Source organism: Microcebus murinus, chromosome 14 (genome assembly GCF_040939455.1).
Source record: "Microcebus murinus isolate Inina chromosome 14, M.murinus_Inina_mat1.0, whole genome shotgun sequence".
NCBI classification, from domain to species: Eukaryota; Metazoa; Chordata; class Mammalia; order Primates; family Cheirogaleidae; genus Microcebus; species Microcebus murinus.
This window is the reverse complement of record NC_134117.1, coordinates 61,914,462-61,939,610: the sequence shown is the minus strand read 5'-3', so window position 1 is coordinate 61,939,610 and position 25,149 is coordinate 61,914,462. Positions and strand designations below refer to the sequence as shown.

Here is a 25,149-nt window from a genome sequence, read left to right as displayed (position 1 = left end):
CCAAGCACAGTGGCTCATGCCTGTAATCCCAGCACTCTGAGAGGCCAAGGCGGGAGGATCCTTGGACCTCAGGAGTTTGAGACCAGCCTGAGCAAGAGCTAACCCCATCTCTATATTTAAAAAGAAAGAAAAAAGAAAACCAGAAAAGATAAAGGGCATATCTGAAGTTTCTAATTCATATTAGGTAGCTCCACATTGCTTTTTCCTCCATAAACTTATCTAAATTTAAGCATGTTTGTGATTTGTCCCAATACCCATTTTGGTGGCATTTTTGGGCTCCTTTCCCTAAGAATTTTAATGAATTAAGTTTCTTTGAGTTTCAAGGTAAATATTTTAACTTATAGCTCAGAATAGCTGTTTTCTTTTTTCCTTTGTCATGTGAGTTCTTTGTGAAGTGCTTTGTTTTAGCTGTTTTGGACTTTTAGTGTTATGTTGTCTTTTTACATTAGCTGTTCATCCAGAAATCACAGCTCGAGGTCCTATTGGCTTTCCTGGGACAGAGTTGGAGAATCCTGTGAACCAAACTGCATTGAAGGCCACTGTTGATAGAAAAGAAATGGTTACCATGAAGAAACTTGATTTTTCCAAAGACAAAATGCTAATGGGTAGGTTTTCTTTATGTTTTTTTCTACCTTTACTTTTCATTTATTAGATAATAAATTATTTTCTTGGCAAATATGCTATTTAGACAGCGAAAGCTGTGTTGAATCTCATCTGAATCTAAACTTAATCTAAAACCTTCCTGCCTGAGTACATACATGTTGCAATAAATAACTTCACGCAGCCCTGGCGTTGGCCTGAGATCCGAATGGTGGAACCGCCGCTCAGAGACGCTCCCTGAGGTGTCCTGAGCCCGGCTGGTCCCTTCTCTTGCTGGGCTGGTCTACTGGGCAGCCATGAGGGGAACCGTCGCCCAGGAGGAGGCCTGAGGCCTGTGGCTGGACACCGCGGTGTTGAAGAGACAAGAGTGCAGGTGGGACACTGGCAGGTGGCAGGCCCTTGGGCGTTCACAGCGTTACGCCCATTAGTTCTTCTTAGAAGACCTTTTCATCTGACTGAAGAGAGAGGTTAAAAAAGAAAGGTTATCGGAACATGAAAATATATTCTTGAAAACGACAAAATTAGGCTTCTTAAAGAGCAAATATATTCCGGTTGTTTATATAATTATACTTGTGACCAGGCACGGGGTCCCCAGGCATTTCCTCTTGTCCAATATTGCCGTTAGAAAGGCTGGCTAGTTTTATTTATTCTTTCTTTAATTTTTATTTTAAATTTCAGATTGTCTTAACAGCTGCTTACATAGGACTTTCTTATTAAATAGCAAGTTTATTTTATAAAATAGAATTATTCCATCCCTTTCGATGTAAGGATTAAGATGATAGTTCTGACAGCTGTGGTTTGTAGTTGCAAATTGTTATAGTTTGCTGTGTTGTGGAGTGAATTCTACCCATTTTCTTTTTCAAAAACCTTTACTCTGTTCAAAATATTTATGAATAATATTAAATTATGTTACTCTAAAATGACTTTAAGGAGAATGATTTTTTTTAAGATTAATCCCATATCAGATACATTCATCCATCCCTCAGTATCTGTGGGAGGAACTGGTTCCAGGAACCCCTGTGGACACCAAAATTCAGGGCGGCTCAAGTCTCTTATGCAGAGTGGCAGACTTTATGTATATAACCTCTGCTCATTCCCCCAAATTCATTACATCATCTCTAGATTGCATATAATACCTAATACCATGTAAATGCTGTGCAACTTGCTGCTATCCTGTATCGTTCTTTTATTTGTATGTTTTTTACTGATTTCCCCCTATATTTTCAATCCCCAGTTGGTTGAATCGATGTATGAGGAACCCATGGATAAGGAGGTCTGACTGTATTTGATTTGCAAAGGAAAATGGGTTTCATTGATTGAAATGCTCCCTTTTAATGCAGTATTTTGCTCAATTAAATATTTAGCAGAGGGTCTGAGGGAGGAAGTGTGGAAATTGATAACCAAAATCAAACCATCACACCAATCTGGTGGTGCTGTTATTGCATATTGCACAGAAGATGCGACACCTATCAACAAAGCTACAACCATGACATGAGGGCCAACCGTTGGACATGCAAATTTTTTGTAGTTTCTTGTTTTGTTCTCAAATCAAGCCCTCCAGAAGGTTATGTAGGAAATTGCTGATTAAAACATTTATAAAAAGAATTCACCTACTTCTTATGTTTTTAAATACCTTCTTCTTTAACTTCCTTGAAGCCTCTTGAAATCACATAGAGGCATTTGTGGATTTTTTTTCTCTTAATAAAGAGTATTATTTAGACTTATAATATATATTATATGTGTTGTGGAGTGATTTCTGCCCATTTTCTTTTAAAAATGTTTTAAAGTAATATATATTAAAAAGACTATTATAAGGATTTAATATATTTCATGTTACATAGGTGTGTTATAAAACTTAATTGATTAATGGCAGCAAGCTATAAGGCTTAAATGTCTAAATGCTCAATTCCCCCAAAAGAGAGAAATTATGTGTCCTAATAATGGATTCAATAGTTTTTCTAAGATTTTTCTCACTTAGTAAAGGTTTCCTCATCATGTCTTTCCAGTTGTAAATATCTTAAACATTTCTATATAACTAAGGAGAAGACAGTGCTATTGCCATATTATGCACTTATTGTTTTAAAAATGCATTTTTGCTATGTAAGCAATTATTTTTTGTTGTCTACATTGCTTGTTTTGCCATCAGTCATCTGATAGTCATTTCTCTTAGTGTCTTTCATTAGTCAGCATTATGGTAGTAAGTGTTTACTTTAGTGAGAGCCAAATGATCATTGTGGTTTCTAATGTCACTATTTCAGAACTGTACGTGAAGGTCCTTCTTTAGTTATCATCTGATTATTTTTCAGTTATCCAAGTGCTTGTGTTGCCTGAGCATGACAGATGGAATGCTGTTGAGCCCAGCTGCTTGCACAGACATGTGTTAGCATGGGAGAAAGAGTGGCGGACGAGCTTGTGTTTGGAATGGACTCCATGACCACAGGTAGCTGGAAAGAATGGCTTTAGTTCAAAAATAGTGTTTGTAGGTTTAAAGACATTATTTAAATTGAGTTATTTGTTTTGAAATTTATTTTACTTTAGGTGCTTCCAGGGATTTTGATAATGCACCTAAAATAGTAAAGCAGATGCTAACCGGATTTGGAAGCAGTGAAAAGGTAATAGCTAATTTTCATCCTTTCCACGTGTGAAATCATGGGTCAAGTGTCTCTTTCAGAGATGCTTCTGATTGTAAGTTACTAGCATTTACTTTTGCTTGTCTTATTTCAGGTAGATCTGAAGTGATTTATTGTAAATAGTATTCTAAATGTTATTCTCTGAATAACAAAAATAGAGCATTCTCTTAGGTCAGAATTAGCTTGTGAGATGTTAACTATGACTTCATGAGTTCAGCAAGTGCCGAAGTAAATTCTTTAGCCTTTTCACATGGGCTAAAAAAGAGCCCACTTTCTGAGCTTGCTTACTTTACGCTGTCCATGAATTTCAGACTCCCACACTGTCATGGTTGCTCCTTGAAGCACTTCAGTACTCTGGACTGTGGATTTCTGTATTTAGAGTGGCTCACCCAGGTTCTCCAGGAAGTACTCAGAACTAGATTAAAATGATTTTAAGTTTTCTCTCTTGCTCACACATTTCCTAATTGATTTCAGTCTTCCTTCTTTCAGAGGAACAATGAAATTTCTTGGGGCTTAAAAGCAATTTTCTATTGTATTTCTTCCATTTCAGCCAGGATATTTATTCCTTTATATATTAGATTGTACTTTCTCTGTTAAATGTTGGTGTTGGGAGGCTTTTCTGTTCCATTAGTTTCATCATTTGGGTTATAGCTTGAAGTTATGATCTACAGTAATACAGGGAAACTGAGTCCAGACACTCAATCTGCCATTGCATAGGAAAGAAGAGTCCTTCTAAGGATAATGAAAATATTTTTCTATGTTTATTTTTTCATTTATTAAAATAACATAAATATATAATATTCCTAAATAGGCACTTGAAAATGGTAAAAGCTGTAGGCCCTCTGTTCACCAGAAATATCCCTCCAAGAAAGAAAGATAATATCTCATGCCTGTCATCCTAGCAGTCTGGGAGGCAGAGGCAGGTAAGTCATTTGAGTTCAGGAGTTTGAGACCTGAGCAAGAGCAAGACCCCATCTCTACTGAAGAAAATGGAAAGAAATTAGCCAGACAACTAAAAATATATAGAAAAAAGTAGCTGGTCATGGTGGCCCATGCCTGTAGTCTCAGCTACTTGAGAGACTGAGGCAGGAAGATCGCTTGAGCCCAGGAGTTTGAGGTTGCTGTGAGCTAGGCTGATGCCACGGCACTCTAGCCTGGGGAACAGAGTGAGAGACTCTGTCTCAAAAAGAAAAAAAAAAAGAAAGAAAGAAACATAATAGATGCATCATTATAGCAGTGCTTTAAATATGTCAGTGAGGCACTTTGATCATCAACTGGGTCTTCATTTTATTCTAACCATGAGCTAAGAACAGTTATATTTGTGGAGATAAAAATTCAATATTGCTTTGTCTACAAAACCACAACCAGTGGTATAAAGGGGAAGATTGTTTACTCATTCCCTGTGTCACTGGTTTCCCATTCTGACATGGTTTTTCAGGAAATATTACAGATGATTTGCTTTGCACCCACCAGTGTGCATGTGCTAAGAATTTAGAATAGGCAAAACAAGTGTTCCTTTGGGTACAATGCACATTACAGCCTAGGGTGAGAATAGTAAGAGTAGATTCAGTGAGATGAGTTAGTAAGCACTGCAGTAGTCCAGGCATGATAGAACAGACGCTTGAATGAGCTTGGTGAAAGTAGGAATGGAGAAACATGGTGAGTTCAAGAGATGTGTATATTGTAGAATCAATGTGTTTTTGTGATGTTCTGGTTGTGAGGGCTGAGGGAAGTTAAAGGTCTTTTTAAGATTTCCACCTCATGCATGTACAATTGTTGGTGCCACTCCCTGAGGAACCTGGAGACTAAGCTGGGCTAAGGCTGGCAAGTAGGGAGATCATGAGTTCAAGGGGAGGGTTGATTTTAAATGTTTTTTAGAGCTGGAGTCTTGCTATGTTTCCCAAGCTGGATTTGAACTGCTGGGCACAAGTGATTCTCCTGCCTCAGCCATCGGAGTAGCTGGGGCTCTAGGCATGTACCATCATGGGGGATCCATGAATTCTGTTTTGTTCAGGTTGGATTTGAGGTACTTTGGTAAAGATTTCAAGTTAGATGTGTGGGTGTGGAGTGTGGTGGAGAGGTTTGGATGTTGAAGTTCCCCATTCATTAAGGCAGGGCTTGGCATGAAGAGGAAGACCAAGGTCAGTTCCAAAGTCTTTGGTGAATGGGAATATAATGAGGGTATTTGTTAGATGGCGCATGAAGGGACTTGGATAGGTCTCTAGTCAGATGGTTCTGGACTTGGAAGGAATAGCGCTTTAGACAAGAGGTGGGGTTAGACATGGTCTGGGAGTGGTGGTGGGAACAAAGAGCTCACTTCTTCACCCTGAAACAGCTGGGGTGAGAGTGAATAGATTACACCTGAGAGGACTTAGGGAAAGCAGGATCAGCAGGAGAGAGCCAGGTTTTGACTAATTCAGAGGAGTAGAAGGAATGCGTTAGAGCAGTTGAGGACATGCAAAGTTTCTATAACGGAAAAGGTCTAGACCGTGTTTGAGACGAAGAGCTCTGTCCCTTCACTGAATGTTTATTCTCTTGTTCTGAATATTCATGTTATGATGTACAGATTCTCTCTACTGTAGAACCAAGCTTTTAAATGGGGTTATATGCCAATAGATTTTCCATTATCTAGGTACATAACATTTTTATATTTTCTCCCATTGACTGTGGTTTTATGCCTCTCCTGCAGTTTCTACTTCTTACATATCTGCTTTTTATTTGGGACTCATATGAAAGAGCAAAATGTATCTTGAAAATTCATGCAAAAGAGCACAAGAATCTAGCAGAACCTTGACTGACCTATGAGACTTGAGATGCCAAAGAATTCCAATTGTTCTTGAGGGGAAGAAATTGGAAGTGAAATGACGTGGAGAAACTGTAACTTTACACTTATAGTTATACATCTTTTGCAGTATTTCTTATAGTCTGCCTTTTCTCTTTTATCTTTTTTTTGTGGACACATACTCTCACTGTGTCAGCCCAGTAGAATGCAGTAGCATCATCATAGCACACTGCAACCGAAACTCCTGGGCCCAAGCAATCCTCCGGCCTCAGCCTCCCCATTAACTGGGACTACAGTCACACACCACCATGCCCAGGTAATTTTTCTGTTTTTTGTAGAGATGGGGTCTTGCTCTTGCTCAGGCTGGCCTTCAACTCCTGAGCTCAAGCGATCCTCCCACCTTGTCCTCCTAGAGTGCTAGGATTATAGGCAGGAGCCATCAGGCTTGGCCTGCCTTTTTGACTATGTTCATTCTATTGAATATTCTGTGAAGGGAGAGAGCTCTTCTATTGAATATGAAATGGCATCTTATATCATTGACATTTAAATTCTTCTTGCCAAAATGTTAATGCCATCCCCATTAGATCATTTTCCTAGTGACTGGTCATGTTGAGCATCTTCTCCTGTGCTATTGGTCATTTGTATATCTGCCTGAGAATTGTGCATTCAAATATTTCTCCTCCCTTTCTTAGTTGACTTGAGTCAGTGGAGTCTAGTCTGCACTCTCAGCATTTGTTTTTGCAAAGAATATTTGCATGTTTACAGATGACCAAATGCTGGTCAAGTGCAAAAGAGCAAGAGAGGCATTGTGGGGATGGGGTACTTATTTGAGATCCTATGACAAAGGCCCTGTTAAGGGTGTAAACAGGCTTCAGAACAGGACAAGCCAACGTGGGCCTCTGGTGTCCTTAGGAGCTCAGAGGAAAGAAAGGCCAGAGTGCAGGGCATTTGCTCAGGCCAAGGTCGTTGCAGGTGGGAACAGGGGTGGGCACGGAAGAGCCCCTGAGAGGGGCAGCTCTAAAACGAATGCCATATCCAAACTGCTGAAAATCACCTCACAGCAGTGCCAGGCAGATAAGAACTCAACCACTCTCTGCCCTTGTGACCGTGGCAGGATCAGAAACCATACCACCACGTTTAGGCTGCTGAGGGAGGACGTACGCAATGAAGCAGGGAAGAAGAAAAGGAGCATGTCTGCTGTCCACCCTCCCCGCAGGTGGCCGGCCTGCAGCACTGCCCAGCTGACTGACGCTGACTTTCGGGCATTTATATGATTGTATTGGGCTGGCATTCTGTGTCATGGCTTTGTCAGTTTAAGCAACCGCACAGCTTTTTTTTTTTTTTTTTTTTTTTGAGACAGAGTCTCACTTTGTTGCCCAGGCTAGAGTGAGTGCCGTGGCGTCAGCCTAGCTCACAGCAACCTCAAACTCCTGGGCTCGAGTGATCCTTCTGCCTCAGCCTCCCGGGTAGCTGGGACTACAGGCATGCGCCACCATGCCCGGCTAATTTTTTTTTTTTATATATATATATCAGTTGGCCAATTAATTTCTTTCTATTTATAGTAGAGACGGGGTCTCGCTCTTGCTCAGGCTGGTTTTGATCTCCTGACCTTGAGCATTCCGCCCACCTCGGCCTCCCAAGAGCTAGGATTACAGGCATGAGCGACAGCGCCCGGCCCCGCACAGCTTTTTATAACTCGAGAATCATGTTCCCAGCCTGGGGCAGATGAGTACATGAATATTTAATTGAAAAGTTACAGTGAGAGATAATGTTGCATTCTGATTACACCCCATGATTCAAAGATAGTGGTGACATTTATTAATACATTATTATTTGAACATTTTGTTATTGATATAATTCCATTCCTATAAATTTTAACATCTCAAATATTTTTATAATCTCTATCACAGCAAACATGTATTTGATATGTGTGTGAATATACATCACATTTAAATTATGTTTATTATTTTAACCAAAGTTCTCTTGTCTTGGTATTTATTTCTTTGATATGATTTTTTATTGTACTCTATGGCTCAGTTTGCCTCTTAAAATTTCTATGCAATTTAGTCATGTTATTTTTCCATAAACATTACTAAAAATCATACTGCTAATACTGAAAGAACGAATCTATGGGTTTAGTACAATTATCCACACTATTGCTAAATTGATAACTAGAATAAGATACAATCTCATCTGGTAACTGCGTTTAGTCAAGTAGAGCTCCTATTTCCCCTTTTATTCTATTGAAATCGTTTCTATAGATTATTCTATTGAAAGTGTTTCTATATGATTGTGTTAAAATTCAGGAATGACCTTGTGAGGTCCTTATTCTTTGCTGTCCCCGTCATGCTGGTTCACTGTGGTGCCATGTCCTTGGTTATTTCCCCACCTCTCCATGGTCCTCCTGTCCATGTTGATGCTTCTTAGTCTCTCCCCCGGCCCTTTCTGTTCAGGATGCATCTGCAGTTGCTTTCTCTGCTCCTCCCAAGCATTTCATTTGCACTGTGTAAGAAGCTACTGTCTAGTTTATTATTTCTGTGTCTGCCTTGCCCTACCTGATGAGTTCTAGAAAACTTGAACAGCTTCACCTCTCTAAGGCTCACAGAATGCTTTAGAGGTAGCACCTACTACATGTGAATATTACAGATATTCAGCCGATTAACTACCCTAATTCCCTCACCATCAGGCAGAGCACTTGAACACATGAGCCAGACTCTCTGAAGAGTGATAAAATGCTGTAGAGAATGGGAATGTTAATGACTTTATTCATCTCTGATACCCTGGTGAGTATCACAGTCAAAAGACTGGAGGGATGTCTCCTTGTAGCGAAATGCCTGATTTCTTTTTAAGAAGAAAAAATACAAGGTAGGATAGTGACCCAGGATAGCAGAGTATCTGCCACATCAAAGGATCTGACACAAGGATAAATTTCAGATCTCTAGCATGGGAGATTCTGTGGGGTGTTCTGGATTCATTTCACTCAAGAAGCACTTTATCTTTGCCCAGCCAGTCACTGCCATTCAGGGTCAAAATCATATATGTTGCATAAATGCACTACTAATTTCAAACGAAAATTCAACCTCGTGGGATACAGAGTTACATGGATCTTTCATATGTCAATGTTTTAATGCTGGAAGCCTTCAGACTTCATTGCAAAACTAGAAGAGGTTGTTGATGGGCTTACAGGGACTGGGGCAGATGGAGAAACAGTGAAACCGAACTCGTGTTTAATGATTTCTAGTCATTAATCACATCCATGTCAACTCCCTTCCACACCAAGCTTGCATAAGTAAAACCCACAGTTTCCCCCTATTATGAGATAGGACAATATAGTTAAAAATGGGTGGCCATCACTTTGCCTTCCCTTAGGAAGGAAGTAGTAATGCTGGGCTTTCTTTACTAGGTACCTAATAAAGTTTTCCAGTTGAATTGCTATCCCAGTAGCAATCAGATGCAGATTTTCTGGACTTATAATAATGAAGTAGAGTATTTCATGTCATCAAAAGTGGAAAATTATCTCATATTTTCTATTTTCCAGATCTCATGTTTGTCTTGTTTCATGTATGTTGTTCTTGTTTCTCTTTGTATACTGTGAACCTAACAAATGTTCAGATCAAAGGAGGACAGTTTTGGTTTTGAGTAGATGGGTATGTACTGAGCAGGGTCTACGTTTAAATAGGAATATTATGATGTAAAAAGGAAGAATGGATCACATGGCCTCTGAGGGAGATGGACATATAGAGGGAGCCTGTCTTTAACGGCCCTTTCCACTGAAGAAGTCCGTGAAAGTGGACACATTTCACGTAAATGTGCTTATCTCTTAGGATTTCTCTTTAGTGCTCTACAGCAGTGGTCCCCAAGCCCTGGCCATGGACCAGTTTGGGTCCATGGTCAGTTAGGAACTGGGCTGCACAGCAGGAAGTGAGTGGTGGGCTAGTGAGCAAAGCTTCATCTGTATTTTCAGCTGCTTCCTGTTACTCTCATGAGCGCCTGAGCTCCGCAGCATTGGATGCTCTCAGGAGCACAAACCCTACTGTGAGCTGCACGTGCGAGGGATGCAGGTTGCGTGCTCCCCATGAGAAGGTAATGCCTGATGAGCTGAGGGGGAGCCGAGGCGGTGATGCTAGTGCTGGGGAGCAGCTGCAAATATAATGAATGCAATGTACTTGCTTCATCCCGAAGCTATCCCACTCCCCAGTTGGAGAAATAAAATTTGTCTTCCATGAAATTTTTCCAAAAAATTTTGGAAATGGAAAAAAATGTTTCCAAGAAACCAGTGACAAAAGGTTGGGGACCACTGCTCTACAGCAATGATTTTGGAAACTCATCTCATATTTTGCCACGATTGTTCTGATACATATTAAGAACCAGTTGTTTTATCCTAAGCCTGAGAGGCTAGTTATTTCTGTATAATTTCCTAGATACTATGAGCCAGATGATGAAAGAGGCAGAAGTGGGAGAAGATGGAGGACGAAGAGAAAAAAATGACAGTGGCAATTCAAGAAACTGGTTGTTAAAAGGATTTCCAAGAAGAAATAAAGGACTGTTTATATTATTTTCAATAATCACTATTTGCGGTTATTTAAACACAAAACCAAAATCAACCACAGCCACAAAAATGAAATGACTGAATGGCTGTAAGAAATTTGTCAATCATGCCATGCAAAGGCTTGCATAATGTGTTCATGAGTACAGAGAGCATAGCACAAGCCACGGAGAAATGGCATGTTTAAAGTGTAACTATTAGCTCTGCTATGCCCAAAGTCTCATAATCGTTTCTTCTTTTTCATTTGAGGAAGAGCAACATGTTTAATATTGTTATAGCACAAAGAAAATACACTTGTTTTCAATTGTGCACACCTAATTTCACATAAGGTGTATGGATGGACATATTGATCATTACATTATGTAACCATAGGGCATCTTTTCCTGTTTTGGAAGTTGGCACAAAAGCGTGTCCTTGCCCGTGTCTGCAGTCTGTGTACTTTCCGTGTGCTTTTTCATCCTCATGTGATTTGAAGATTCTTAAATGAACAGTGCTCCTTAGTGTTGCAAAATGTCCTGGAATCCTCTCACATAAAACTTGAAGCAAAAAATGGCTGATAGAGGAATATGTAGAATGTAAGAAAAGGTCCTTATTGATAAAGTTTTATACAAATTACACTATTTTCAGCTGGACATAGCACTCTGTACATTTGTCCCATGTATTCAGGAAGCTGAAGACAGAGGCTCAAATGAGCCCAGAAATTCAAGTCCAGCCTGGGCAACACAGAAAAGCCTCATGTCTGAAAATAATAAAAATGAAAAGTAAAGAATATATTTATCGTAATGATTCATGGGCAAGGACATATTGACATGCATTCAACCATATTAGGTGACATTAAAACCATCATACAAGGAAAGCGTTTTAAAAATAAATGAGTTACAAAAAATGAGATGTTACTATGAGGCTCTGATACTTAGTACCACTAAACACACATTTTGTTGTATCCACCAAAATTTTGTTCACTATGAGAATTGATTGTGTTGTTAACATTATGGTTTGTAAATGACATGTGATACCAAGGTGATATACTGAAGTTGTGTTTAACTGTGGAGAAATATTTCTGTTTCTCCTTTTGTGATGTAAATTATAAAACAGTGGGGAAAGAAATGTTTACTAGGAGAAAGAAACTACCTCCTATCTCCTATGTGCCTAATACTGATAGCATGAAGTTCCTCATAGAATGCAAATGTGATCACACCTGTAAGTTGGTGAGAACACTAAGGTGCGAGTGAATTAAATGATGACACAAAACTGAAGAGCAAACGTTCTCTTCAGGTAAGAGGGTGAGGCTGAACACTTGTCCCTCTAAGATAAGCCCAGAAATCTTCTGGTCCTGGTGGGTGCCGTGTGAAGTGATTCCATCCTTTAACTGTAAACACACAAGAATGCTTTTAATAGTTTTGAATGTTAATGCTTTTTCCTATATTTTGACTAAGTTTACATGACTATAAGTCTCTGCCGCCAAATGTATTGAGATTTTCTTTTGTAACTTTCATTGTTATTTGTTTGAACAATCTTCTACCACTTACCAATAGTATAACTATTTATTTATATTTTGCTCTAAAAAGGTTAGTGGTATGATAGCTTCATTAAAATGACTGAATGCTTTTTCCACTCTGGAGGTATTTGGGTGTATGTGTTGTGCGATGTGTAGTTATATTCTTTTCACTAGTTCACTTTCCGCTAAGCATGTCTTGAAGAAACAGTATCACATCTCAGTGGTTTGTATAGCTTCCGTGATGTTAGTAAGGCCTTGACCTCTGTATTGTTTTCCGCTGATGGGCCTATTCCTCTATTGGCAACCTAATATTTAATAATTATATATTTTGCATTTATTATATCTTTACTATTTTAATTCTGCTACATAAACCCTTATGTTAATTTCATTTAAGCATATTTAAAGATAGTTTATTATTTTAACTAGAAATAAGTCACTAAGGTTTATGCAGAAGCAGCATATTTTCATTACTGAAAAGTTAAAAGATACAAATAGGAAAATAAATATGAAACAAGAGAGACCTTAGTAGTCCAAGTGGATGTAGGTATAGATCACTTTACTTAGATCAGATCCACCAAATGCAAGGTTCTGAGAGCTAATAGCAAGTTTTGTCTACCTCTTTCCCATCCAAGGACTTCTCGGAGTCCATTTGTGTCCCAAGTTGAAAACTGAGCCACTTAACTTGCTTCCATTGAAAAAACTTTGACCACAAGGAGGATGGCTATAATCATATTCTGTGGGCACATCTCCCTATGAAACTTAGAGATGCTGTGTTTGGCACAGATGCAGGAACAAATCAAAGAGACTTAGGACTTTATAAAGTAGAAATGACCACTCATGTTTCTGTCGAAGGTGAGAAGTGCATTGGGTGGCTGACTGGAACCATAAGAAAATGAGCTTGGAACCAGTATTTGCTTTTCCCATAGTGGAAACAGAGACCCTTGTGGCAAGAGCTTAAGTAGGCATGTTGCTAGCCAGTGCTCCAAATCTCATGATGAGAAGGGTCAGGGATGTAGCAGTTGGCCCAGATTCTTTATGGGAGAAGTGTGGAAGTAAAACAAAGGACTAAACTGGAAACTTCGCACTCTGTCTAATCGGGATGGATCGGGAAGGGTGGGGAAATGGGCTCCAGGGTAGGTGGTGAGAATGTCTTCTAGCCGTAAACTGTCACCATAAGCAAAAATCTATTCCAAGAGGGCGTCACAGAGATAAGAAAGATGTTGGGCGTGAAGGTGCTCACATCAGGTCTCCAATCTCAGGGATAGGGTGACCAGCTATCCCAGTTTTCCCAGGGCTGTCTTCGTTTTAAAACTGAAGATCCTGGGTCAGATCAGGGAGGCTACTTAGGGCACACGGTAGACAACCCAGCTGCTGCCCTTGGGGATCCACATGTGTATGGTGCTGAGACCAAGCCTCCTACGAACTGCTCTCAGCCATGGACCGGCACAGCAGGGATTCTAATACAGGTGTATTCCTGTGAGAGGCAGGATTTCTGGCTTGGGGACTCCACATTGGCCTGGCCAGAAACATTCTTGGAAATGTGCTGCAGACCTAGACTCCCTCTGCCCAGCCCTCTCTGCTCCCGTGCCCACGCTCCTTAACGAGGGCCAGACCGGCACTGCTGTCCTCAGCTTCCCCCCATTCTTTCCAGCCCCTCCCTGTGCTGGTTTTCTAGGACTGCTGGAACAAATGGCCACCAATACAGAGGCTGAAAATAGCACACATTTATTTTACCATTCTGGAGATCACAGGTCTGAAACAGCTCTCACTGGGCTGAAACCAAGATGATAGTAGGGCCTTGCTACTTTCTGGGGGCTCTAGCGGAGACTCTGTTCCCTTATCTTTGTCAGCTTCTAGAGGCCAACTGAGTGGAGGCCCTTGGCCCCTTCCCATTTCAAAAAGGAATTTTGCCAGGACATGGCCTTGGAACTTGAATTGCACCATGACCTCTTCCCTGAGTCTCTGGCCTCATGTCCTACCTGGCGCAATTGGGACCTGTCAGCTTTTATACACACATGAGGGAATTCCTTAACATAAATCTCTGTTCTCCCTCCTCTCTCTCTCTCCCTCTCTCTTTCTCTGTCTCTCAATCTCTCTCTCTCTCTCTCTCTCTCCACGCACACACACACACACACACACACACACACACACACACACACACACCCCCTATTGGTTGTTTCTCTGGAGAACCCTGACTAAGACACAAGGTGCAAGGGACTGAATGTGGGTGTTTCTCCAAAGTCCATATTTTGAAATTCGAACCCCCAAGGTGAGGCTGTTGAGTGGTGAAGCGTCTGGGAGGTGCGTAGTTCATGAGAGCAGAACGCTCGTGAATAGAATTCAAGCCCCTATTTAGGAAGCCCAGAGATCCCGGCACCCTGCGACCATTTGAAGACGCGGCGAGAACGTCCAACTGATGAACCAGGATGAGGGCTCCACCAGACAACACATCTTCCTTCATCTTGGACTTCGCAGCCTTCAGGACTGTGAGAAAGTTTTTGTTGTTTATAAGCCACCCAGCTTAGGGCATTTTATTATAGCAGCCTGGACGGACTGAGACACTGACCATATGGGTCATCTTCTGTGTCAGTAGAGAAGTGACGAATCTCTCCGATGAACAAGGTGCAGCTAGTGCAGGTAGGAGAGATAGCTGGAATGTTAGAGGAGAAATGCTCTCCTGATTTTAGTTTCTGAAACCAAAATCTGAGCCTGTCAATGCTTTATACAATCATGCATCCTTTCATGACAAGAATATTTTTTGAGAAATGCATCATTAGTTGATTTCATCATTGTGAAAACAACACAGAGGGCACTCACACCAAACTGGATGGTGTAGCCACTACACACCTTATATGCTGTAGGCAAATGCACCTGGGCTATTGTAACAGAGAGAATGGCCTGAGAAAAATGGCAAAAATATTTTCCATCTCTTGAAAACCTCCTCCACTCCTTTTTGAGAACTAAAACCTGCATCCCTGCTTCAGCACAGGGGTTGGGAGGGGCAGGTGAGTGGTTTTTCTTTGTGTTTCAGGAGCTCCCACAGATACCCCAGGCTGGCACCAGCTCCCCAGGTGGGTGGAGAGCGCAGGCTTTGTCTTAGGCAGAGGTGGACAATGAGTAGAGTTAACCACAATAGCCAAGCACTGAGGGCCCTCCCTTTAAAAGCTCTGCTCTCTGTTCTGCTGGTGTGGAGGAAATTTGGACTTTGACAGGAGAATGTCTACCCTTTTTCCTCCTTTGTCGGCAAAGTAATGAACTTCTCTTTCTTTCTGTCAAACCACTGTTCTCATTCTTCTGTCAGGGCCTCGAGGTCAAGTGCTGAGCTTTCGGTAACACCATGAGCCTGTGCAGCATGTTACTGTCCTGAACACTACAGGCAATTGGAGCACAGTGGTAAGTATTTTGTCTCTGGACATATCTGGAGTTGGAAAAGGTATAGTTGAAATATGAAAGGTTCAAAAGTTACACGTCTATAGGACACTGTGATACTATGATGTGTACCTGTCGCTTTCTGTTCCGGATTCCTGGCTTGTGGCTTCCAAAGCCCTTGTTACAGTCTTTTGTTACAATGTTGGGGGATTTAAACCCCAGAAGTAGGCCTCAGGAAACAGAACCTCCCTCTCCCTGACCCTCTCCCATCCTCCTCTCACCTGCCAAGGCAAGATGCTAATCTGCTTCTCAGTCATAAGACCCTCATTCCAGTGAGGGTCCTGCCCCATTCTCAGACAGAAGGAAAGCTGCCCGGAGAGCCGAGTAGGATCTAGGAACAGGCTTTGCTGGGGTTTTCCACTCATTCTAATAGTCTAGATCAGATCCTTCTTGTCCAGTCACATTTTTCCATGGTTGTCAATCATGCCTGTCCCATGAAGTCTCCCTTGAGTCTCAATGAAGAGGCTCAAAAGGACAAGGTTAAGGGAGCATATGGATAGTTCAAGGCTTCCAGGGAGATGAATCAGAATTTACCCACATGCCAGGAGGGCGGCTCACCCCAACTGCATCTGGACAGAAGCTCCTGTGCTTGGGATCATTCCAGGCCTTGCCCTATGTATCCCTTCAGCTGGCTGTTTATTGGCGTCATATAAAACGTCCTTTGTGATAAGCCAGCAGGGGCACGTGTTTCCCCGAGTCTGTGAGCTGCTCTAGCAATTAATGAAAATTTACTTAAAATCAGCAAGAAGTAATGAGAACAAAAAATCAAAGTATCGAAACATGCTTGCCAGTGAAAACTAAAACAATGCACAATTCATAGTTTGGAGATTACTAGTAGTGGAGGCAAAGAAGACAGAATATATAAACAGGCCTCACTGCTGAGTTATAGAAAGCTTGTGTGTGCATTAGGAGGAGAATTGTTCTTCCCAGCCCTGAGTTTTGAGAGGAGTTTGTTAAGAAGGACTTTGAGTTAATTCTATGATATCACCATCTAGTGTAGTTTAATAAAAATTGTAGTAGTCGTCCACATTGGGCTAACTTCTGCTTTTACCTTTGCGAATGTTGGGGCTCAGAAACTGATGCCCCAAACTGTGGCACTTTGACAGGCTGAACTGAAGAAGCCTCCCGGTCTCTCTAACCTCACCCTCCCCACTCTCTCCCCCAGAGGAGTGGAAATTTCTGCATCTGCCTAAGGCCCAGACCCGCCAAGGAGAATAATTGTTCCTTTTTTTCCCCTCCCCAAGAGACTGGGAGTCTCAGCACATCTGCCCAGACTCATTTAGAAGATGATGTTCTGCCCCTCAGTCTCACTCAGATTCCACAGAGAGCCCCTGGGGGTCACTTTGTCTTCCCCAGTGAATCACTCTCCCTGGCAATCATTCATTGCCCTCAACAGAATCCTCTTCTCCCATCCCATAGCCGGTTCTTCCAGGGCCCAGGCCCCGCCCTTTCTGTCCCTCCAGGTGGTGCAGAAGTGTCTGTGCCTCCCTGGGTGGGGTCTCCGTCCTGAGGAGACTGTGCTCGCACATCCGCGTGCGCACTGAGACACGTGTGTCCCTTGTCTCCTAGTGCTCAGTCTGCCTCCCGCAGTGCTGCTCTGTGACCTCCCAGGGCCCAGGCCTCCCAGTGCAGAGCCTCGTGTGATGCCAGGAGTTCAGCTCTCCGCATAGAAGCCTCTGGGGTGGGGACAGGATCTGGATTCCGAGCCCAGGATTCGCTGCCTCTGTGCTCTGCATTCCCACTGCCTGTCTGGCAGTCCCAGCGGGCAGGCCTGGTTCCTCCCGAGGGTGCTGAGGGAAGGGTCTCTCAGGCCCCTTCCTTGGCTAGTGGGTGGCCGTCTCCTCCCTGTGTCCCATCACATGCCATCCCCTCCCCTTCCTCCAGTGCACGTCTGCATCCTTTGTAATAAGGACCCCAGTCCTTATCAAGGACTAGGACAACCCTAGTGGCCTCATGGTAACTGAGCACATCTGGGGTGACCCTATTTCCAAATAAGGTCCCATTCTGAGACATAGGGGTTAGGACTTCAACATAGGCACTGTGAGCAGATACAGTTCAACACATATCAAGGACCCACAGGGAAAATTCTGGACTTTCAGTAAGAGTAGTTTTCTCAGAGCAATTTGTTTGCTTTCAAAACTTGTAAACACTGGCACTCATGTGACTGGCGTGCTCTGTGTGCACATGGGCTGGGTGACGCTGAGAGCCCAGGGTGGCTCCCCCTGGCAAGTAGGTGGGGTCCCATACTGAACAGTGTTTGGCTTTGTTTCTTGGGGGTGGCTGTCTATCCACCTTCTCACCTTGTTCTCACTGTTAACTGGCAGCGTTTGTCTATAACCTGACAAACCACTTACATTTCTTTTCAGAACGGTAAGCTGGGCGGCCCTGGGAGACAGGGCTGGTGTTTGCCCTGGGGCATCTCTGAAGGAGCAGCACTTCCGCTTTGGTGGCGCCTGTTGCTAGGACCTTCTGCCTCCTTTCTGGCCCAGACCGCAGGCCTCAGATCTGTTGGCTTCTGGGGAAGGAGCTCCATCCTCCTCACGTGTCATGGAGAGCCCAGGCCTGTCGGGGGCTCAGTAGATGCTCAGTGACCGTCTGCGCGGCTGCCCCGAGTGTGCTGGGCCGTCCACCCTGGGGAGAGGGCCAGGGTCGCTCCGGCTGCTTCTCACCCTCCAGCTGAAGAAGGATCTTCTGGCTCAGGGACTCTGTGGCTTCCCAGACCCAGCCTGGTCCCCGTGGCTCCCCTGGCAGGCTGGGCCCTGGGAGGCCTGTCCTGGGAGCCAGGCCCCGGCTTGGCGCCGGGCACTGAAGAGCAGCCACGCTGTGCGAGGCCTGGGCTGGTCCCTGTTCGGCCGGTGCTGGTGGGGCGTGGGGAGGACGGGCAGAGGCGCCCGCCCTGCCACTCTCGGTGCTTTTCTCTGCGTTTCCGTTTGCACGCAGTGCTGTGACGCATGGCAGCCCTGACGCGTCTCAGATTTAAACATATTTGTTTTTATTCATTTAAGCCTTTTGTTTTCTGTTAAAGGAAGGTATTTCCCCTATTTTCCTCTTCTCCAAGCCTAAGAGCAGCAGAGAGAATCTTTAGCTGAGTCCTGCTCTCCCTTTGGGTGTATGTCATGCCCCCTCCCCAGATACCCCCGTCCCCAGACTGGCAGAATCGTCACCCTGAGAATCCCCACCCAGGGAACACACGCTTTCCCTAGGTCGCCAAACCCTCCTAGCAGCCGGATCAGAGGCTGAGTCCGGCTACGGGAAGGAGCTGCCTCCTGTGGGTGTTCCCTGGCACTGCTGGAGCCGCAGGACACTGGGGGCGTCCCTGGCTCCTGGTTAGAGGAGACCTGACATGAGATGTAGTCCTCCTGCTCGGGCTGATTCAGTCACTGTCCTCATGCCCTCAGTGTCTTAGGCTGCGGTGCCCCGATGGGAAGGCGCGTTCCAGTCCTGTCTGTGAAACGCTGTCTGTTCCTTGAGCAGGTTTCCACTGTGGTTGGACACACTCCCAGGGCGCCACCTTGTGCATGGAGTACACAGGAGTCCCTTCGGCAAGGACATCCAGCTTGTTCCCCTGGGCTCTCGGCAGGTGAAGAGCGGCAGGGTGTCTCGGCCCAGGTGGCATCCGCTCCGTTCCCTGTGCCTTCGTCTTCCTTGTCCAGGCCCATAAAGGCGCTGGGCGTGGGGCCGGCTACACAGCCCTCTCAGCCTGAGCGGTCAGTCACTGGAAGGAAAGGGAGAGGCGGGTGGGCTGGGCCAGCAGGTCTGGGCGGTCGCTTGTGTGTCGCTTGGCAGCACCGAGTCTTCGCCCCTTCCCTTCCCCTGCCTCGGAGAGCCTGCGTGTGAACAAAGTCAGGCAGGGCCTGGGTGCCACGCAGCTTGTCCACGCTGGTGTGTGGAGACGCGGAGAAGCCACACGCAGCCACGCGCCCCCGGTGCAGCCGCAGGACATCTGGAGACACTGGGGACAGGGCTGGATGTGACCAAGGATCTGGGGCCACGTGGGCCAGGGACACGGGAAATAAAGACCACCTGCGTCTCGAAAGGGAGGAACGGCAGAGCAGACCCCGGTTTCCTCCAGGGGACCCTCTCCTTAGGAAAGGAGTTCCTGCCTTCGGGGTCAGTGTCTAGTCCTGTCCCTGCCTTGGAGACGATTTCATAGGCCCTTTATGGAGAACATGAGGTCACATCCCAGAGTTTCCTGATGGGACCACAGTGAGCAACACGTGGAAGAGTTGTGTCGCCCCAACCCCTGGAAATGGTTTCAACATGACAAAGCGACTCTTGGCCCCACGGACAGCCGCCGTCCTCTGTGCTCTGCTCCCTGTGCCTGTGCCAGCTTCAGAGAAGAAGAATGAAGCTGAGGGGAGGCGCCAGAGGGAAGGAGGCAGGAGAAGCAGGCTGCCTGCCCCTTCTACAACCATGAGCACAGGGACAAGAGCCTGGCAGAGGGGAAGTCCCTGGGCAGCTGGTGGCCCTTGGGAAGAGGCCTGGGCCTGTCCCTGTTCTGGTGGCTGGGTTGCCATTCCGGCAGCCTGGGTGAGAACTCTGGAGGTTTGGGGAGAAGCCCTTGGTTCTGACTGAGACCTAGCCCATGGGGGATTCTTCCTGACACTATGATTTGGGAGGATGCCACCCGCAGTGGTTAGACCAGCAGCCACACCACAGGCAAATGGCACCAACTCCATTCTCCCCTAGTGCATGGGTTGGAGTAAGCCTTGGATCCTTGGTGGCTCTGGGTTGCGGGGCCAATTGTCATTGGAGACAGCAGGTAGGAGCCAGGAAAGAGTGTGCATTCGTCATGAAGCCTCAGTCACAGGAGGGCAGAAACTGAGAAGAGAGCAGCAAGTGTGCCACAGAGCACGACTACGTTTCCAAATGGCTTTTCAGCTGCCACCCCTACCTGCGGCACAGCACAATACTGTCTTCTTTGACCTCCCATGGCTTTTGCCTGGCCACACTTTGGGGGGTCCAGGAATCTGTAGCTGGGGGTCTGCTGGTGGGCTCAGGTCTGAAACCCCTGGTGTGTCATGGCCCGAGGTCGCAGGTCCTTGGGGAGACTCCTACACATGTAGGATGTAGGATTCCGTTCTGGGGCGAGTGATGTCCCAAGGGGCAGGAGAGCGAGGCAGGGCCCAGGTGTGCTGCTGGGAGTCAGGGTCGCTGCTGTGGCGGTGACTGAGAAAGGCTCGTATCAGAGATGCAGGAGGATTTATGGGTGAAATGTGTGATATCTTGAACTTGTTTTAAAATCCTCTGTCCAAAAACATGGAAGAGATAGATGACATAATACTGATAAAAATAATAATAAAAATAATAATAAAAATAATAATAAAAATAAAAATAATAATAAAAATAATAATAAAAAATAATAATAAAAATAATAAAAAAATAATAATAATAATAAAAAAAATAATAATAAAAATAATAAAATAATAAAAATAAAAAAATAAAAATAATACTGATAAAAATACTTAGGGCTTGGTCTTGGCTTCAGGGAGTTTGTTACACTGTTGATTCTATTTTTGTGTACATTTGAAAATAATGAACAATGAAAAATTAAACAGAAATTTAAAGAAAAGAAACAGCTGCCTCTCCTGCTGCCTGCTCCCCTCTCAGCATTCCTGTCACTGCACTGGGGCGTTTCTCTTTCCCTGGGAACATCACTGGGGTATCTGAATCTTTGTGTTCCCTGCACCCAGCCTGGGGACCGGCACAGTGTAGGTGCGCAGTGACTGAGATTTTGGTAAAAAGGTGGATAGATGTGTCAAGGGTGGGCGTCCCTCCTGGCCGCCATGACCAAGAGCTCCAGGGTCGGAGCTGCCCAACCCGAGCAGGGCCTGGTGGGCTGTGCTGATGGGGCATGGTGCATTACATGGGCAGATCTGAACCCCGGGACCTTCCGCCAGGGGACAGTGTGTGTGCTGGGTGCTCACCTGCTCTCAGCCCTCCCCTCCTGCCCAAGGTCTCGCTCCTCTTAGGTTGCTGTGCTCTCACTTTTCTCAGCATCTAAACCTCTTAGGAAAGGACTAGGAAGGTGTGAGTGACCAGTCACACTTAACCACACCCCTGGACGTTTTGCATTTAAATAAGGGACAAGGCCTATGTTAAGGCAATGGGCCTAACTGGTGGCACTGTAGACTCTGATTAGCAGTCAGAGAAGTGTGGGGAGTGAGAAAGTCTCCCTGGCCCTGAAGATATGTCCGTTCACCACTGTACGTTCCTCTTGCACATTGTGTCCTTCCTGAATTAGAACCAGAGAGGGGGCTGAGATGAACGACTAAGGCAAGAGCACCATCCTCACTCCCGTGTTCTCCAGGGATCGTGGGTGCAGAGGGGGGCAGGTAGAAAGGCCACGTTTCAGCCATCTCCATTCAGGACTTCAACTTGATTTCTGCTCCACTCAACCCAGGGTAGGTTGCAGCTGGAGTGACTGTCCCCCTCGACCCTGGCTGTGCCCTCTGCTCCCTCCCTGCAGGGTCCGCGGGGTGCCCTGCAACCCACCAGCACCGGCACCCTCTTAGCCCAGGAGACCTGTGGACACAGCCCCAATCCCCAGGGACAATCCCAGGAAAGACGGGGCATTCTCAGTGCTTGTCTTCAGCTCCTCCAGCCCTGCCGTCCAGTGCCCTTCCCCTCCCCAGACCCAGCACGTCACAGGGTCTCTCCCCTGCGTCCAGCCCTACTCTGCAGAGACAGCAGCAAACTTGCAGATGGAGGTGTCAGTGGCCAGTGGGGCTTCCCCTGTGACTGCCCCGACAGGTGTGCATGGTGGCTGCCCAGTGAGAAGAGAAGCGGTTCGAAGGCAGAGAGCAAAGTCACACCTGGGAACAAGGGGAAGCCGCCTGGCAAGGCAGGGCAGGGGGCGTTTGCAGGAGACAGCCTGGCCGGGCACAGGGGCTGCAGGTGGGACACAGCTGAAGGCCCACCAGCCACTGATGCTACCACTGACAGGGGCCACCTGGGGGCCTCTTCAGGGTGGGTGCAGCAGGTGGCCACAAAGCCATGTGACGAGGGCAGACAGCTGGCGTGGGTATGGGGGGGAGCTGGAGGGGAAGGGCGAGGGCCAAGGAGGGTGTGCACGAGGGCGGGCATGCTGCGAGCTCTGGGAGTCCCAGGGGAGAGCTGGGAGCAGCAGGAGATGCAGGGAAAGGGGGCGGGGTCAGTGAGAAGAGGGCGGGCATGGGAGCCTGGCCACACTGCAGACTTGACTTCAGTGAGGAGGGAAACAAAGGCAGGCCCTCTCTGCCAGCGTCCACGGATCAAAGGGCAGAGACGGAGGGCACGTGGGGACAGGCTGGCGTCCTCCCAACTGTCCTGCGGGTGGTCATGTCTTCAGCAGGAGGCGAGATGCTAGGCGACTGAGGGGTGAGGCAGTGGGGGCGGCGTTTGGGAGGTGAGAAGCAGTCACTGTGGGACTGAAGGAATCTCACCTGTAGGGGACACCCGGCATGCACATCTCAGACACTTTGAGGGACTCCAGACCTGAGTGAAGACTGCCCTGGTCCCTGAGCGTGGGACCTGTTCTAACCACCCGTGTAAGACCAGGAACGCGTGTGCCCCAGCCAGAGGCGGTGTCCACCCTGCTCCGCCTGCCTGTCAGGACCCTCTGGGAAGCGCAGACCCCTGACTCCCCGCAGCAGACGGCTACTGGGTTCCGCCACTGGGGCTCGCTGTGTGGCCACGATAATCGGCCAGCTCAGCCTGCAGGTACAGGCGTGTGCGTGCGTGTGTGCGTGTGAGAGAATCAGAGAGAGAGATTGAGAGAGAGAGCGCTTGGTGTCTTTCCTTCCACCTCTGACCACAGAGGCTAGAGCCTGAGCTCCCTCGCCTGCTCCTCGAATGTCGCTGTCTGTCCATGGCTCCCATGCCTATCGTTGGTGCTGCGCCATGGACACTGCCCAGGTCTGTCCTTGGAGTTACTCCCCCTTTCCTCTTCAGATTTGTCTTGTGCTTCATTTCTAATTCAACGCATTTTAGAACTTTGCTTTGGCCATTTTAAAACCCTGTCATGACGAGCTGTTCTTGCTGGTTTATTCCTTCTTCATCTTTCTTGAACATTCTCCATGCACTCATTTTGTTTATTTATTTGTTTGTTTGTTTATTTATTTATTTTGAGACAGAGTTTCGCTATGTTGCTCAGGCTAGAGTGAGTGTCGTGGCGTCAGCCTAGCTCACAGCAACCTCAATCCTGGGCTAAAGCAATCCTCCTGCCTCAGCCTCCTGAGTAGCTGGGACTACAGGCATGCGCCACGATGCCCGGCTAATTTTTTCTATATATATTAGTTGGCCAATTAATTTCTTTCTATTTATAGTAGAGATGGGGTCTCGCTCTTACTTGGGGTGGTTTTGAACTCCTGACCTGGAGAAATCCGCCCGCCTTGGCCTCCCAGATTGCTAGGATTACAGGCGTGAGCCGCCGCGCCCGGCCTATGCATGCATTCATTTTAATGCCGCTCTCAGATTGCTAGGTCATCTCTGCTTCCTGACACCAGAACCTTCCTGTTTTTTGTGTCTGCTGGCTCACTTTGGTTGGATCCCTGGAAGGTTTTCCTCTGAGCTCCTGTCCAGTAGGAGATGGTTTTCCATGAGGATCCCAGTGACCCTGCCTGGGGAAGGTGTCTGCAGAGGGACAGTTTCCCGTTTGGTTTGCTGGGCCCTGGCAGATTCTATCAGTTCCTGATGGGCTGTAATGTCTTCGCAGCTCAGATCGTCTGCACCAACTCAGTGCAGACACGTGGCTGCGATTTCCTGCCGGTGCCCAGGGCAAGTGGCCTTCCTCTGAGCTGTGTCCTGGGCTGGGCCTGACATTCCTCTTCTGTTTCATGGGGTTGGAGGTTACGGTGGGAGGGGCTCTGCAGCCCCCGGCTTATGAGGGAGCAGATTCCAGCACTCTCCATGCCGAGAGCTGAGGCCTCACCTCCCAGTCCACCTGTCACACAGCGTCGTAGGCCTTTAGGCATCAGTCACACTCTCGAATCTTCACGGTTCTTCATAGCCAATCACTGTTCTGGCTTCAAGTTTCCTTCCTTAAACATTTGTAGATAATTTCCTAATTCTTAGAAACTTGCTTTTCTTGCTTCTAGTCGAACGTTGCATTAAAAAGTGCTCAGCATTGAGGCTTCAATTGAGGCTGTGGGCATTAACTTATGTGGGTGCCAGCCAGCCCCATGGTTTATTTTTCCCCCAGTAGTGTTCAGTAGCTCAGGATGGGCACAGAAAAGGCGAACGGTTGGCTTCATCCATCATCAGTGTGATCCTGAGCACAGGACACACAGAAAAGGGGCTGGGGCCGTGTGCCGTGTGGGAATGAGAGTGGTCTAGGGGTCAGGCTCTGGGGCCAGGACTTGAAAGAACAAGGAGACAGGAGGTGGATGGGTGGCAGGTCCTGCTGAGGTCAACAGGATCGAGGGGGAGCAGCGAGTCCATATGGTGGGGGCGTCTGTGCTGCTGGTGAAAGAGCGATGTCTGGATTGTGTGTTAGCTCCCCTCCCCCAGACGATGCCGCCAGCTGTCCTCCTCCCATGGCTTTGTGACCACCTGTTGCAGCCACCATGAAGAGGCCACCAGGTGGCCCCTGTCAGTGGTCGCATCAGTGGCTGGTGGGTCCTCAGCTGTGTCCCACCTGCAGCCCCTGTGCCCACCCAGGCTGACTCCTGCAAATGCCCCCTGC

The 25,149-nt window shown here is 46.2% G+C and overlaps 1 long non-coding RNA gene and 1 pseudogene across 1 annotated transcript; both read left to right on the top strand.

The window, feature by feature from the left end:
• The first annotated feature begins 565 nt into the window (after positions 1–565).
• Positions 566–6,095, top strand: LOC142875392 (ATP-dependent zinc metalloprotease YME1L1-like; annotated as a pseudogene).
• An 86-nt stretch (positions 6,096–6,181) lies between these two features.
• On the top strand, positions 6,182–12,172 carry LOC142875667 (uncharacterized). The gene is made up of 3 exons (XR_012922985.1): positions 6,182–6,328; positions 8,699–8,795; positions 10,434–12,172. It is a non-coding gene; the product is annotated as an uncharacterized LOC142875667 (long non-coding RNA).
• Positions 12,173–25,149: the final 12,977 nt, after the last annotated feature.